The sequence below is a fragment of the Saccopteryx leptura genome, chromosome 3, assembly GCF_036850995.1.
Source record: "Saccopteryx leptura isolate mSacLep1 chromosome 3, mSacLep1_pri_phased_curated, whole genome shotgun sequence".
Taxonomy (NCBI): Eukaryota; Metazoa; Chordata; class Mammalia; order Chiroptera; family Emballonuridae; genus Saccopteryx; species Saccopteryx leptura.
The window spans coordinates 17,710,901-17,728,890 of record NC_089505.1 but is presented as its reverse complement, the minus strand read 5'-3'; the positions used below and the strand labels follow the sequence as shown (position 1 = coordinate 17,728,890).

The 17,990-nt window shown below is 40.5% G+C and overlaps 1 pseudogene; it reads right to left on the bottom strand.

Annotated features, from left to right (window-relative positions):
- Nucleotides 1-16,786: 16,786 nt before the first annotated feature.
- LOC136397151 (ornithine aminotransferase, mitochondrial pseudogene) lies at nucleotides 16,787-17,709 on the bottom strand (annotated as a pseudogene).
- Between the last annotated feature and the right edge of the window lie 281 nt (nucleotides 17,710-17,990).

Below are 17,990 nucleotides of genomic sequence, written 5' to 3'. Positions count from 1 at the left end.
ACTTGACCAACCAATCAATGATAGTTTCTCTAGTTATCAACGTCATTTTAAATACCAATACTTTTTATCTAAATAGTTAACACCCTTACCCTCCTCTTTTTGGTACCATGACTTTAATAGTAATATAATATAATATAATGTTAAGTAGCTACTATACTGTTGACCATCCATATACAAACGTTTTCCATCCATGCATTCAACCAATCACAAATCAAAGTTATTTGGAAAAAAAAATCCAGAGAGGCTCTGGCTGGTTGGCTGGCTAAGCAGTAGAGTGCTGGCCCAGCATGTGGAAATCCCACGTTTGAATCCCAGTCAGGGCACACAGGAGAAGCAGCCCTCTGCTTCTCCACCCTGCCCCCCCCCCCATCTCTCTCTCTCTTCCTCTCCTGAAGTCATGGCTGGAATGGTTCCAGCAAAGTTGGCCACAGGTGCTGAGGATGACTACATGGCCTCATCTTAGGCAGTAAAATATAGCTCAGTTGCCAAGCAACGGGGCTGTGGCCTAGACAGGCAGAGCATCACCAGGTAGGGGGCTTGCTGAGTGAATCTAGGTCAGAACGCATGGGGGAGTCTGTCTCTGCCTCCCCGCCTCTCACTTAATTAAAAAAAATCCAGAGTTCCAAACAGCAAGATTTGAATTTACCACATGCCGGGTACTACACAGAGTCCATGCAATTAAAGTGATGTGAAGGCGTATCCTGCTGTAGCCTCCTTGCAAATATAGGTTATATGCAAATACTATGTATGTCATTTTATATAAGGGACTCGAATATTGCTATCCATGAAGGTCCGGAGCCGATGCCCGCGGATACAAAGAGGTGATCTGGTATCATGTAACTTGTTATTTCCCCCAGTATGCTCTGATGATTTTGAATGGGATGTAGGCAAACGATTTTGAAATTATTTTAACATATACTATGAAGTGGAAAATATAACTAACATGGAAACTAATTTCATGGGTGTTATCACTCAAGATAGAACCAAATTTATTTTGATTTTAGAAATGAGAGCGTGGAGAATTTCTGTGAAGATAAGACAAAAAGCCCAGGGATGCCATGAGAATGGCTGACCGAGGGGATACTCTGAACCAGTCACCTGGCTTGTACCCTCCTGGAGGGGGCGGAGTTACAGAGGCTCAAGGTCTCTGTGCTCAATGCAGGGCTAGCGGGCCCTCCTCCCAAATGAGCCATCCAGGCGCGTGTCTCTGGCCCCCTGGCAGCCCTGTGCTTCAGCCTGCAATACTGATTACTCGGCACCTTCCCAAACAGCTGCAGACTCGCACGTTCATTCCTACCACCCTCTCCTCTTGCTGCTGCGTGGCCCCGCTGCCCACCGCTCCCGTCGATCTACCTTAGTTTTCACATCTTAATTTTTGGAACCATATCTGAACACGGGATATAAAAAGTATTCTTAATTGCAAAAGAAATAGATGCTCCTGGAAGAAATTGAACAGTAAAAATAAAACGTAAGAGTTTTTATCTTTGTTCATCTATTACTTTCCCTCAAATCTCATCCTCCCAGGGCAACCTCTTCTCTAACTGGAAGTTGATTCTTCCAGAATTTGTTTCCTTTTTGAGTATTTTCACACAGAATAAAGATAAAATGGGAGCCTTCTGTGCTTTCTGTGTAAGACGGCTCCCTTTTGACGTCAATAAATCCTGGATATACTTCTATGTTATATACCAGTCCACTTCATTTTTTTCTAACAGCTGCATAGAATTTTGTGGCATGCACTTTTTTGAGAATGACTCTTCAAGGTCATTGAACCACTATCCTCCTGACTACATCAAGGCCAAGTCCTGAGTTAGGCCCTGAGGCATTCATCGTGTGTAATGGGCGGTTTGTATCATGCCTGGAACAGCTGAGAAAATAGTCCCTCGGATCACGCTCTGTGTGCTGTGGCGCAGATGAGGAACCGGCTCGAGAAAGGCTAGATCTCAGACATCGCTTTGGGTGTTCATCCCTCTCTCCCCTGAAGGCTTCCTCAACTTTCTCACTTCCGCCTATTCTAATAAACTGTCAGTTCTGTGACTTTTGACCTTCTCTTTAAAGCCTTCCAGAACCAAAAGATGAGATCAGTGTTCCTCTGGATAGATGCTGTTTATCACATATATGCACACACAGTATATACTGCAGGGAAGGAAAAAAACCCAACTCGACCCACTTAAGTTCTGTGAACGGGACCCTGAAAACTAAACGGACACAAGTCAGACCAACAAGAAAAAAACAGAATGTGTTAACTTGTGCTCAGTGATGAGTAACTCTAAAAGGTGGTTACAATTGCGGGCCTTTCTAGCACCTGAAAGAATAATAAATTTGTGGAGAAGTGACAAGACAAAGGAAAGGGAGTTTAGGCTTTAAAAGTGGCCGCTTGGGGAGGTAGATATGTGGGAGAAACTATGGAAGATAAAGGCTGTTTCAGCACCGCTGAAAGATATTAGGAGATATTTTGGCGCTTCTTTTTTTAATATTTTAAAATATTAGGAGATATTTTGGCGCTTCTTTTTTTTTTTTTTTTTTTGTATTTTTCTGAAGCTGGAAACGGGGAGAGACAGTCAGACAGATTCCCTAATGCGCCCTACCGGGATCCACCCGGCACGCCCACCAGGGGTAAGGCTCTGCCCACCAGGGGGCGATGCTCTGCCCCTCCGGGGGGTCGCTCTGTTGCGACCAGAGCCACTCTAGCGCCTGGGGCAGAGGCCAAGGAGCCATCCCCAGTGCCCGGGCCATCTTTGCTCCAATGGAGCCTTGGCTGTGGGAGGGGAAGAGAGAGACAGAGAGGAAGGAGGGGTGGGGGTGGAGAAGCAAATGGGCGCTTCTCCTATGTGCCCTGGCCGGGAATCGAACCCGGGTCCCCTGCACGCCAGGCCAACGCTCTACCGCTGAGCCAACCGGCCAGGGCCTAGTGCTTCTTACTCATTTTGAAATATCCCCTCGCTTTTGTGAGCAGTAAGTAAGATCTGTTATACAGATCCCACCTCTTGGCTAAGAGTCACTGGTGACTAAGAGCCTTCTTCCCTTCCTCCTACAGGGCGGGCATCTTTTTCATGGGAAGTTTTATGTATTATAGAGAGGAGGACGTCACAGAGCCCTTTCTGCACCTGCTGTTTTCCTCAAGTGCTTTCACTGCAAAATGATCCATATGACAAAGGGGCACATTCTGGAAGTGGCATATTCTGATCCCCTATAATGCATACAAGGCAGACTAAACTCCACCGCTAATATTAGCTCTTACTATTAATGAATACATTCATCTAATACTCATTAAGCACACTCTATATGTCAGTGAATGTGCTAAGCATAATCTATTGTCACATCATCTATTTCATTCAGTTCTTTCAACAACTCTCTGAGGCTCAAAGAGGTTTAAATACACCTGGCCACAATCACACACACAGCTAGTAAATGGGGACAGGCCAGGAATCTAACTCAAGGCTCTGTGACTGCAGAGGACTTCTGGTTCTCCACAGCCTCACTGCTACTATTGGGCTACCCTTAGCCAGGACTCGGAATGAAATGATCTTGATTGGTTTGACTTTTGTTGTGCCAAGCTACCCCAAAAGCTAAGAGACTCCTCTTTTCCACAGTAACTTGTTAGCCCTGAGAGGTGAGGAAGGTCTCTAAACACAACGGGCACTTGAGTACAGTTCAGGGACGACCCTGCTGCCTTTCTAACCCTGACAGCAATTAGGACTGGAGTCCAGCACTCTGGGCTGCTCCGCTGCTCGATAAATCCCCATCAGAGTGATTGCTGATGGCTTGTTTTCTTTCCTTTGCTGGCATATTTTTAGACGAACTTTTAGCAAGCTCCAAAATGTAATACTCTCCAGAGATACTCTTTGGACCTTGAAACGAGGTCCTGCAAAGAAAAAACATCGCTAGGATTTCGGATAAAGCTCAAATATTGATTTGTAAGTACCTCTCAGAGAACTCAGCTGCACTTAGCTGAATCCTGTATTATTCCTCTCCAATTTTACCACTATTTTAAATAAGCTGTTAACATATTTAAATAAATTCTGACTAAAGTAGAAATTTTGAAATCATTTTAGTAATTTTATTGCCAAAAACAAGTTATTGAATTACTCCAAACTCTTCTCAGAATCTGAGAGTCAAACAGGAAATTCACAAACCATGTAGTCCAATACTGTTCTTTTTCAGAATGAGGCGGAACTACAGAGAAGAGAGTGAATTTGCCTGAGGTCACAAAGCTAATCTTTGTCTCAGTTATAAGTAAACAAATCAAACTCAACGACTATAATAGATGCTTTTGGATGAGGTTGCCCTTTTCCTGAATTGATTACCTTTCTTTCTTTCTCTCTTTCTTTCTTTCTTTCTTTCTTTCTTTCCTTTCTTTTCTTTTCTTTTCTTTTCTTTTCTTTTCTTTTCTTTTCTTTTCTTTTCTTTTTTGGTATCTTCAGTGTTTGGCATAGTACAAGCACAATACACAGTGGTCAAGAAATGTTTACTGAGTTGGGAAATGTGTTAAAAATATGACATATTTCTAGATAAAATAGTTGATTTTATTAGTTACTGATCAAAGTAATTTTTTAAAATTAAAATGCATACATACTGTAAAAGAGAAATTATACCAAAAGTGTTAGACAGTCAAGGGAGACTTTGTTCAAGACTATTGCAGTAGGGGAGAGAGATTGAACTCAATCTCCTGAAACAAAAAGTGGGGAGAATTTTTTAAGCACTAGGGTGAGCTAGTGAACAAGTAGTAGAAGACATCAGTGAGAAGGTTGGTCAATGAACTTAAGACATCTTAAGTCTGCTACTAGACTTTCCCCTCCCACAAAGACTGGAATACAGAGGCACTATCTTTCTTAATGGTTATATTTCAAAGTAATTACTCCCAGGTCCTTGAGAAAGACATTCCTAGGTGAGGCAAGAGTCTTCAAGAAAATTTATGCACAAAAGGACAGGGAAAAAGTTTGTGAGGACAAGTTTTCTATAGTAAATGCTCTAAGCAAAAGAGGTCAAGGATAGGAGACTATATAAAGTTTAATGGAGCTAAGGGGGCTGTTAAGGCTGTTTTGGTCATTACCTCTTGCAAAAGAATAAAAAATATGAAATATATTTACTTTTAGTATCTCTCAAAACCATAATAAAATGCTATCAAAAATATTTGTGTTGGCCCTGGCTGGTTGGCTCAGTGGTAGAGTGTTGGCCTGGCGTGCAGGAATCCCGGGTTCGATTCCCAGCCAGGGCACACAGGAGAAACGCCCATCTGCTTCTCCATCCCTCCCCCTCTCCTTCCTCTCTGTCTCTCTCTTCCCCTCTCACAGCCGAGGCTCCATTGGAGCAAAGTTGGCCCGGGTGCTGAGGATGGCTCCATGGCCTCTGCCTCAGGTGCTAGAATGGCTCTGGTCACAACAGAGCAATGCCCCAGATGGGCAGAGCATTGCCCCCTGGTGGGCATGCCGGGTGGATCCTGGTTGGGTGCATGTGGGAGTCTGTCTGACTGCCTCCCCGTTTCCAACTTCAGAAAAATACAAAAAAAAAGTTTTGTTAATACTTAAAACCATAAGGACAAAGAATAGGAGTAGAGACAATAGTAACAAATTTTTGGAAATTGGAAAGCAGATAAAATAGCAGAAACTAATTCTTGGTAGGCAACATGTTTAATCCCTTACTTGGTTATGGGAAAATCAAGATGCAACCCAATTTATATTGTGAGATACCCCAAAGTGTTGAGGAGTTGACAATACCATGGATATCTGAATGTGAAGACGGGGCTAAAAACAGGATGATTGTTTAAATAGCAGACATGAGAAATACAATTAAATAGTTGGAAGGTAAATTTGATGACATCTAATAGAAACTAAGACTAAAAGATGAAAAAAGGAAAGAAAATATAAGAAAAGTAAAGAACTAACCTCTGAATTCAAATATACATATATATATTTGTATATATATACATACATATATATTTGTGTGTATGTATATATATGAAGTTTTAGAAATAGAACAAAGACTATGGGGGGGGGGAGAAACAACTAAGTAATTCAAGATTAATTTCCAGATTAAATGGGACCACTGAGTGCCCAGCACCATTGATCAAAAGCAAACAATGGTGCTTCCATGCTAAGATGCATCATTGTGATGGCAAGTTTAGATTACAAATACTATAAGATATCACTCATATGAAGAATATTAAAAAACCAAACTTGTAAATACAGAGAGTAGTGTGATGGAGAAATAAATTTTCCTCCACTTTTAAAGGTCCTTTCTGCTGGTCTAAAAATTAAATTGATGTGAAACAGATTAACAAGAGAAAATAACCAAATATAGTTGCATAAATATGGGAGCCACATACTCGAGAAACCCAGAGGCAGAAAGGTAAAATGAGGTATATAGGATGCTTGAGCTAAGGTTGAGGAAGGGAGTCGGAGGCTCCGGAGGGGAGGAAGGTCATTCGCAGGGCAGTCAGAAGAGCAGATGCTCGGTAATTAGAAGTTTGCCCTGCCCTATAGATAGGTCATAAAAAGTTGTTTCTGGTAATAGCTCTCATTATGGGCAAGGCCTTAATTCACATTCTCTTGAGCCTACAGGATTTTGATTGCCTTTGGCTCAAAACAATCTGCCTGCCAAAGTGGCATGTCTTGGGGAGGCTTGTTCTGAACCCTTTTATAGAACAGTGATTTCCAGGGGCTGCATAATTGAGGAATTTGGAGGATGTTGTTTAGGGGTACAAACTTGCAACCGGTAGACAAGTCCTGGAGAGCTAATGCACAGCATACTGCTTACAATCAATGGGGCTATATTATACACTTCAAAGTTGCTAAGAGACTAGATTTTAATTGTTCTTACCACAAAAAAGTAATTATGTCATGGGACAGAGGTGTTAGCTAATGCTATGGCTGTAATCATATTGCAAAATATAAATGTACCAAATCAACACACTGTACACCTTAACTTATACAATGTTATATAACAATTATGTCTCAATTTTAAAAAAATGAAAGCAGACAGACTAAAATATTTTAGTGGTTTTTGTTATGAAGAGTCAAGATTAGAGCACCCAAGAAGAGATTTAACTATTTGATGAGGATTTGGGCTTTAAATTAAAGATAAGGTTACAGAAGCCAGAGAAATTAAATATACAAATGGATAATGGCCAGACGATATATAAAAATGGAACTCTGACCTGTCACCTGCAGCAACCAGCCCAAGAAAGAGCCCCAGTAACTACAGTACCAGTCCAGCAAGCCAGCCAGCTATGTACAAGTCAGACTTGTAGGAGGTCAGACCCCTGTCTCTAGCACAGGTCCAGGAAGCCAAATCATCATCCTTGTAACAATCAGCCCAAGATGACCAGAAGTTGTTGAATAACTAATACCTTCCCTAAATTTTGTTCCCAATTTCAATTTAGGACCAACCCCCAAAAAAGAAAAAGCCAAATATGTACCCACAACCAATCACATGCTTCCCCCTCTTCTAGTTAGCCTACCATAGCGTCTTCATCCAATCAGGACACCACACCTGAACACTTGCCATTTTTTTTTCACCATAAAGCTTTCCTCCTCCTTTGCTTGACTTTGAGCCTCTGCCAAAACACCAGTGGTGGCGGCCAATGCCCTTGCTATAGCAAGCCATGAATAAATAGCCTTTGCTTTTTCTCATTTGGTTTGTCTTTATTTCCAGAAACTCAAGCCAAAAAAAAAGAGAGAGAGAGAAACTATTTTTAAATGTATGGAAAAGAAAAAAAAAAACAAACAATCTTTTTAGGTGACTTAGCTGTAAGTAGCAATTTCATAATTCAAATAACATAAGCATTTTTGTTTTCATTGGTTGGGTTAAAAATATATATCTAGTTTATTGTAGTATAGGAGACAGAAGCCACTAAAATCTTTTTCAAAAATACATTATAGTAAGATAATTTGTATATAATAAAATACAACCATTTAAGTGTAGAGTTGAATGAGTTTTGACTAATGCATTTACCCAATGTGCTCAACACTACAATCAAGACCATTTGGGCACCACAAACTGTTCCCTTGTGTCGTATTGCAGTCAGACCCCCTTCTCCACACCCAGCCCCAGGCACCCACTGCTCTGCTTTCCGTCACTGTAGAGTGGATTTCTTATGAAGGAGCCACGCAGTATCTTTATTGGACCATTTTACATCCTCACCAGCAATAAATGTGAGCATCGGTTGCTTCACATTAGCTCCGATCAGTCTTGCCAGGCTAATAAATTTGAACTCATCTAGTGAGCGCCCAGAGGCATCTCTTTGTGGTGTGATTTTGTTTTGTTTAGGTACATAGAACATGATTTTGTTTTCAGTTTTCCTTCTCATAATAGAATTTCAACTATTTCATTTCCTGGAATGGGAGAGAAAGGCAAAGTATTAGCAAGCAATGTATTGCATGGTATTATTTCTAAGTGTGAGATTTAAGTTACAATGATTGGGTTTAAATGGAAACCTTGTTTTCAGTAGGAGCTTCTGGACTTGTTCAAATGTAAGATGTGAGGTAATCAAAGCACAGTTTCCATGATAAATTCCCTGTAAACCTTGATGAGTCTCCACGTCTACCTATACTGTACCTATCATCACATGTACTGTTTTCCTTCCATAATCTCTTTTGTCTAAGTTAGGTTTACTGAGATATAATATATAGACAGGAAAATTTACCCTTTGAAGGTATACTACAATTTTATGAGTTTTGACAAATGTGTATGGTCCTATAACCATCACCACAATTAAAATATGGACTATTTTGGCTCTGGCCAGGTGGCTCTGAGTGTCGTCCCAGTTCACCAAGGTTGCCGGTTCAATCCCAGGTCAAGGAACATTCAAGAAGCAACCAGTGAAGTTTGCTGTGCAGTGAAGTTCACAGCTGTGCAGTGAAGTTCATGCACAGCTGAGTGGAACAACAAATAGATGTTTCTCTTGTTCATTCTCTCCTCCTCAAAAAAAATAAATAAATAAATTTTAAAAAATATAGACTATTGGCCCTGGCCGGTTGGCTCAGCGATAGAGTGTCGGCCTGGCGTGCAGAAGTCCCGGGTTCGATTCCCAGCCAGGGCACACAGGAGAAGCGCCCATCTGCTTCTCCACCCCTCCCCCTCTCCTTCCTCTCTGTCTCTCTCTTCCCCTCCCACAGCCGAGGCTCCATTGAAGCAAAGATGGCCCGGGAGTTGGGGATGGCTCTGTGGCCTCTGCCTCAGGCGCTACAGGGGCTCTGGTCGCAACAGAGCGACGCCCCAGATGGGCAGAGCATCTCCCCCTGGTGGGCATGCCAGGTGGATCCCGGTCGGGCACATGCGGGAGTCTGTCTGACTGCCTCACCATTTCCAGCTTCAGAAAAATGAAAAAAATATATATATATATAGACTATTTCTGACAAAGACCATATATTTCACTTATTTTTAAAATGTAAAGAAGAAAGTAAAAAAACAAATTTGAAACAGACTCATAGCTACCGAGAACATTTGGGTGGTTGTCGGAAGGTTGGGGGAGGAGACGGCTGGGTGCAAACAGTGAAGCAATGAAGAACTACATACAAATTGGCAGTTACAAAGTAGTCACAGGGTTGTAGAGTACAGCACAGGGAATGTAGTCAATAATACTGTAATAACTATGTAGAGTGCCGGGGGTACTAGAAATATTAGGAGAAATCCTTTGTAAATTATATCAAAACAAAGCTTAATGCTGAGAGATGAATGCCCGACCAGTCTGTTGCTGCCCTTGTTTTTAATTCCAGTGTTAAGTAGCATACTTCTCAGATTCATGTACTAGAGATTGAACACAGAAATATATGACAGGAAAGGGTCTTTTGCACTGATTTTATGTCAACTTGTATAATTAGTTATTGAGAAAGGGATGCTGAACTTTCCAATTATACATGTAGTTGTCTATTTCTCTTTGTAGTTCTATCCATTTTGTTCCGTATATTTTGAAGATCTGTTATCAGTTGCATAAACATTCATGATTGGTATGTTCTCTTGGTTAGTTAACCTTTATCATTATGAGAAAACCCCTTTATCTTTGGTAATACTCTTTGCTGTGAAATCTGTTTTGCCTGACATTAATATAGAAAATCCAGCTTTTTTTTTTCTTATTCATTTGTTTGCAGGATTAGCATGATATATCTTAGGGTATTTAGACTATTTACATTTGACGTAATTTTTTAAAATCTTTTGCAAGTTAACTCTTTCTTCATGCACTGTCCTTCTGCCCGCTGGGCCCCTGCAGTCTTAGCCACTTCAATCGTGTCAAACTTCAATCACTGTCTCCTCAGACAAAGTAGGACTGCCATGCTCTGCTGGGATCTCTCTCCTTATGACACATGGTCAAGAGAAGCATGCAAAGTGACAGCCGGGGGGGCCACTAGATTCATCTCATTTGTTTCCATTCTTTCAGAGATCAGAGTCCTGTGCCGCCTGTCATCTAATGTCCCCAAACTGTTTCTGGACATATTTTGTCTAGTTTTCTTGTTTATGGTTAGTGGGTAGGTCTAGTCCCACTTATTCATTCATGGCTGGAGTGAAAATCTTCCTCAAAATTGTTTTAAAGAAAAAAATATAAACAAGGATTCTTCCCTCGAAGATCTCTGTTGTGGGTGTTGATAGTCCTATTTTCTGCTGCTTTGTTTAATATATAGTGTTTCCTTTATTCCTCCTACCTCAATGCTCCACTCATATTTCAGACTGGGACCTACTCCTAATTTAGAGCTCTCTTTCCCCCTTTTGCCAACTTCTATTATGAATCTACCTTTGCCACCCAGCTTAGTGTATCCCAAGGTTCTCTTTACCAAGCCACAGTCGCAGAGCTCCAAGGAAAAGCAACCTGGTCTCATCTATCCAGGCAGAGGAGAACAGAAGCTCCATATCCACACATGCTGCAAATGGCTTTTCCAGTCTACCTGAATCATTACCAGCTAGAAGCAGTGGTCATTGGGACTTGGACGTGAGCTACAAAGTATAGAATTGTGAGAACAATCCCAGTGCCATGCGAACTTTTCCTGGATGTGGACTTTTCCTGGACTCCTGCTCCTTGTGACAGCTCCTAACAGACTGAACTGTGGTTGGGTTGCATTTTTCAGGGATTTGGCATGGTGTTGGGGCCAACTTAGACTTGGTGAACATGTTAAGGACACTACTCTTTTATGGATTCTTGCTATATGGGCCAAGAGTTTGCTTAAAGGCTTTAATCAGTGTAAAAAAAATAGAAGACTAGATAAAGAAGATATGGCACATACACACCATGGTATACTATTCAGCCATAAGAAATGATGACATCAGATCAATTACAACAAAACGATGGGATCTTGATAACATTATATGGAGTAAAATAAGTGAATCAGAAAAAAACAAGAACTGTATGATTCTATACATTGGTGGGACATAAAAACGGGACATAAAAAAGAGTGTGGTAGTTACGGGGGGAGGGGAAGGGGGAGGCAGAGGGGCACAAAGAAAACTAGATAGAAGGTGACAGAGGACAATTTCTCTTTGGGTGATGGGTATGCAACAGAAGTGAATGACAAGATAACCTGGACATGTTTTCTTTGAATATATGTACCCTGATTTATTGATGTCACCCCATTAAAATAAAAATCTATTTATAATAAAAAATATATATATATAAACAAGGAAATCTTGATATATGTGTTGCCAAATCATTTCATAAAATGATAAAAATTGATATAAATATCAAGTTGATATAAAACAATACAAGGATGGCACGCTATAATACCTACATCATTGTCATTATCTCAGTTATTGCACACATCCTGGAATTGGATTCTCTCTCCAGGTAACGGGAGTGGGCCTCCTCTAATTTCTTCTGCATTTCAAGTCATGGTGCACATGTGTACACCTCAACATAGCCCATTCTCAAGTCTAGCTTTTTCAATGGGACATAAATGATATAATTATAAAGATAAGGGTACTAAACCACCAGCGAGGCTTTATAGTGTCCCATCTCTGAAGATAGCTTTGCTTGAACTGCTCTGGTGGGCTGTAGCTGCCCTCCCATTGTTTCCGAATCAGTGTCCTTGAGAGCTAGGTCCCTGGGAAGTCGGCATTCTCTTTCAATCTCAGGAGAGCCCGGAGAGACTTTTCTTACAGAGCATGGATGACTTCTGCCTTCTATGCTTGACCTGATGTGTCTACTCTTTCCTCCCATGTCACCCTCTTCTTCATTTTCACTATAATAATAATATTTTAAAACTTTAAGTTTTATAATTTATGAATTCCAACTCTATAGAAAATGAAATTGAATGGCACAAATGTTATGACTTGCCCAAGGTCAGGTAAATTTTAATAACAGTGCTAAGGCTAAAGTCCAAGTCTTCTCATTCCAAATCCCAGGTGTTTGTTTTTTTTCTTTTTCTATACACAATGTCTTTTCCTGAAGCTTTTCTCTTATTCAGTGGTCAACGTGGGTTTTTTTTTCTTAACAAATCTTGCCTTCAAAACTCATGTTTAATGCAAAAAAAAAAAATCTTTTTTAATCTCAGAGACTTTCAACCTCCCCCCGAGGCAGAGAGTATTCCTTTTATAAACATGTTAGGAGAATCGCCTTTAAAATGAGGTTTCCAGTATAAATATTCATTGTGTATGCTTCTGTTTTGATGAGCACGTACGGTCCTCAGAAGCTCTTAGTAAGTGCACATGTTCATGAACCCAAAGCATGACTTTTGAGTTAGTTAATTGATCCAGACCCACGTAAAATTAGATTTCTCCAGAGAACATGCATATTGATGACATTAGTTCAGAATTTCGGACTTCCTTGGCCCTCCTTTTATCACTTTCCTCAATTTCTAGAAGCTTTGCACTTTTTGGATGTGACAGAGTTAATGACGTTAATAAACTAACTCAAAAATCACAAAATAACCTGGCCCGCAGCTGTGGGTGTGGCTGGTCTGCGGAGCACTTTTATGACATGTGAATTAGCTGCAAAATTTAAAAGCCAGGAAATTTCACATAAAAATCAAGATTTTCACATGAATTTTCCTACCATCTTGAAAATCTCGCAATAGTGGACCCCCAACTTTTTAGAGCTGAGATTGGTCGGCCCTGTTTTCATAGACATGCGCTACCCGATCTATCACAAATTTGTTTCTCTTTGTTGTCTTATGCTGGTATCATTTTATTCATTTATATTACCTGCCTAAGTTTAGAATTTTAGCCAAAGACTCACAAATTTTAGTCGAAACTGAAACATCCTTGCCCAACCATGGTGCCGTCTGTTTGTGGAGAGCAGGGATGGTGGCTTTTGCTTTGAAAACTAGCTTCGTTCATCTGTACGGACGATTGTGAGTTCAAAGTTTGTAATAGAGAAGCACCCCTATTTATTAAGTATGAATATGTAGCAGCATAATTACTTTTTTTTCCCCAGAGTTTTATTTTTTTATTTTTTTTTTACTAAATAAATTTTTATTATTTAAATGGGGTGACATCAATAAATCAGGGTACATATATTCAAAGAAAACATTTCCAGGTTGTTTTGTCATTTAGTTCTGTTGCATACCCATCACCCAAAGAGAGATCGTCCTCCGTCACCCTCTATCCAGTTTTCTTTGTACCCCTCCCCCTTCCCCCCTCCCTCCTTCCCTCCCCCCAGCCCCCGTAACCACCACACTCCTGTCCATGTCTCTTAGTCTCACTTTTATGTCCCACCAATGTATGGAATCCTGCAGTTCTTGTTTTTTTCTGATTCGCTTATTTCACTCCGCATAATGTTATCAAGATTCCACCAATCTGCTGTAAGTGATCCGATGTCATCATTTCTTCTAGCTGAATAGTATACCATGGTGTATAATGTGCCCCATATTCTTTATCTAGCCTTCTATTTTTTTTTTACAGTGATTCATCGATCCCACACCTATGTACCTGCAATGAACTATAATTCCACTCCTGACCTTCACAGGCCTTTCAGGAGAGTTGGGCATGTGTGCACGTGTGGGCGCGTGCACGTGAATGGTGAGATGTATGAAGTGGAGAGAAATTAGCAATCTGTTTCTCTGGATGATTCTTTTTGGAGATCTAGCACTGCAGGAATTTGTTCTTCTGGCTTTTTGGAAGAGGTCCCACCTTCTCTGCATTGCTGTTGAACATGACCTCTCATCACATGGCTCAACGCCTGCACCCTTGGCATTCAACACCCTTGCTAACAGTTTTATTTCTGCCATTTGCTATGTGATCTGGATTAAGCTACCAAGTTTCTGTGGTCTTTGGTTTTCTCATCTAAGAATCAAGATACTAATAATAATTTTTTAAAAAAGAATCAACATATTAACAACTGTGCAGCTTAGCAAGGAAGTTGTGTGTGATCATCTATGTCAGATTAGAAACAGAGATGGTGAAAGACATAACTTATGTTTATGGTGGATTTACATAGTGCTTCAGGCAGGGAGGCTGAAATACCCCATTAATTTTGAGAACTTGTTTTTTAAATTTAGCAGAAGTTAATACATTTTAGAAACAGTTCCCTTGCCGAGTTTCAATCATAAAATGCCATTTAATCAAGTATGACAGGCTTGTCTATGCAGCTCTGTTATTCTAACACCCCCAGTGCCGGGCAGACCTGCTGTGTGGCTATAGCAGGTCCGCGGACTTAAGGAATAATAGCAGTAAAGCTTTGCCCTGGGCACAGGCTCTCTTCCTCAGAGTCATCAGCAATGACCATGGCTTCAGTATTACATTCTTACAGGCCATTCTTTTTTTTTTTTTTTTTTTTACTTCTCACTTGAGATCTATGTACCTCTTTGATTATTTAAGAGATATTTTCATTTCCTTTCATCACCTCACAATTCATGAATTAAAAATCCAATTCATCTCCTTTCCCACACAGAGGCCGGTCTAAAGTCTTCTCTCTACCACTGGCATGAATATCATCTAAATTCAATGGAACTAGATCCATTCCATGACTACCATGGGCATCATTGCTGGGCTTGAGTAATCACTGTGACTCCATTTTCCTCTTTATTTCTCTGTCTTGTCTTGATAGATCTTTTTCTTTCTTTCTTTCTTTCTTTCTTTCTTTCTTTCTTTCTTTCTTTCTTTCTTTCTTTCTTTCTTCCTTCCTTCCTTCCTTCTTTCTTTTCTTTTCTTTTCTTTTCTTTTCTTTTCTTTTCTTTTCTTTCTTTCTTTCTTTCTTTCTTTCTTTCTTTCTTTCTTTCTTTCTTTCTTTCTTTCTTTCTTTCTTTTTATTAAATGAGAGGCGGGGAAGCAGGAAGGCAGACTCCACATGGGCCGCGACCAAGATGCATCCAGCCAGCCCACTAGGGGGGCAATGCTCTACCCATCTGAGGCTGCTGCTCTGTTGCTCAGCAACTGAGCTATTTCAGCGCCTGACGAAAGGCCATGGAGCCATCCTCAGTGCCCTGGGCCAGATTGCTCAAATCATTTGAGCCACAGCTGCAGGAGGGGAAGAGAGGGGAAGAAAGAGAGAGAGAGAGAGAGAGAAAGAGAGAGGAGGGCTACTGCTGAGCCAACCGGCCAGGACCTTAACAGATCTTTTTCAATAGCATTCCCATCTCACCTTCTTTTACCACTTCATTTATACCAAGTAACTCTCAGGCCTCCCTAGTACCAGTTGAATCATACTGGAAGATCTTCCAGCCTATGGGGTCCTGAAATTAAGCTTTGAATCAAAATCCTTCAGAGGTTTCCTGTAGACTTTACCATGAAGCTTGAATGCTTCTGCTTGTCTTAAGACATTCCATGTTCTACCCTTCATAGCTTTATTTTGTGTCTTATTTCTCACCAGTCAAGCCCTCCACTCCTTCAGCCTTGTCTTAGTGTACATGCCCCTCAGTCTCTTTGCTTATATATTTTCCTTACATAGATACCCTCCTCTGTGTCTCCTCAAGTCAAATAAGACCCCCAGGGGTTTAGTCATCTGCCACTTCCTTGATAAGTTTGCCTACTTTTGTTTGCACTTGTTTCTTTTCTTCTGAACTTCTACAACAGTAACAATCTGTGCCATGCAATTATTATACTTATTTATCTATACTTCTTATTCACAGTCATTCAATAGGGCCAGTTTTGCCTCTTCAACTAAATGGTAAACTCCTTAAGGAGTGATACCACATCACGCTGAGGCCCTATCTCTCAAGTTCCTGGCATGTGGTAAATATTGATAGAAGGAAAAATTGAATGCCTTATTGATTTATTGGGATTAGTGAATTGAACAATAGATTCAATTAGTTTTCTATAAATTATTGACATTTTAATTATAAACTTATTTTACATTTAAAGACAAACCAAAAACAGGTATTTGTACAAATTACATCACACTTAAATCATAATTTGGCAATGTTAAGCATTAATTCTTAATTCAGGATAATGATACTCATCCTAGTGTTAGTTAATATAAAATTTATTTAAACCTAGTAGTTTATGTAAGCATAACTATTTCATTCTCCCTAAAATTCAATGATTATGATTGAACTTTATAAGAGTAAACTAGTCTTTTGTGTAAAACCCATATAACTTTTTGAAATATATTAATACCAGCAAAGAAATTATAAAAAACACATAAATTATACAGGGCTTGATTAAAAAGCTGCCTACATACAGATAAATGTATTTCACCTTAGCACACAAGAATACTTCATCGAATATAGAAGCCATTACACTCTCTTACATAGCAAACTACGCAGTTACAAATGTTCTATTATGTATGAACGGAAAACAATATATCTTTTTTAAAAAAGTCCTAGGTGACACAGGGGAGTGGAATGTACCTGTGTTAAGAGCAGAAACACTGAGGCTTTTTAACAGGACATTGCTGGCCCCCAGTCCCCATGAAAAGCAGTCACTACCCTCAGAAAGACAAGCTGGCAATGTTGATGATTTCTATGGACTCCTGAATCTCATCCTTCTTGATCCCAAGCAGAGGTGCAAACCTGATCATGTCGCCAAGGATTGGCTTGACCAGAAGTCCATTATGTTGAAGTCAAGGACACGCCTTCCAAGCATGGTAATCTTTGGTTTCTCTAATGACAACAGCATTTAGTGATCCTTTTCCTCTTACAGCAGCTACAATGTCAGAAGGTAGCTAGCTGCATGAGTTCATGCCTCAAGATGGCTCCCGTTTTATATGCATTTTCAGCAAGGTTTTCTTCTTCCAAAACTTCAAGGGCTGCAATGACTGCTCGGCAGCCTAGGCGATTGCCACTGTGTGTTGGCCCATGCTGCCCTGGTTTAACGGTCAGCATTGTTTTATTGTTTCATTGTTTCGTCATCACAAAATACTATAGAGGCAGGGAGTAAGTCACTGGAAGGTACCTTTCCAAGATGGACTAGGTCAGGTTGACGTTTCCATGACCAAGAGCCAGCTATTTACCAGTTTTGGCCAATCCTGTCTGTATTTCATCAGCAATAAACAGAACCTGGTGCTGGGTACAGAACTCTCATGCCCACTAAATAGCCTGGATCGGGAACAGTAATGCCCACCTCACCCTGAATTGGTTCTGCCATGAACCTGGCGATGTCTGGATCCAGAAGAATGTGCTCAAGAACAGGCAGCTCACTATATGAAATGATTCTGAAACCTGGCAGAAATGGTCCCAAACCATCATAACTGCTTGGGTCTGTGGAACTGGAGATAGCAGACAGAGTTCTACCCCAAAAGTTTCCAGCTGCAAAAATAAACTTTGCTTTGTATTTTGAAATACGCTTAATGGTATATCCCCATCTCCGAGCAAGTCTGCAAGTGGTCTCTCCAGCCTCCACTCTTGTATTCATAGGAGGAACTTAGTGGCGGTTGAGAAGTTCAGTAACATACTCTCTGTTCTCACCAAGTACATTATTGTAGAAAGCCCCAGACATTAAGGTTTATTTGTCAGTTTGACTTTTCAGAGCATTCTCAGTCTTTGGTTGGCCAGTACTCAGGATGCAAGTACTCAGGAAACAAAATGTTTTCTTCCTTTTACATCCCACAGGTAAATACCTTTCCCTCTCTCAAGGGCTACAGGTAAAGGATGGGAGTTGTGTGCACCATATTTAGATTTCCGCTGAAAAATGTA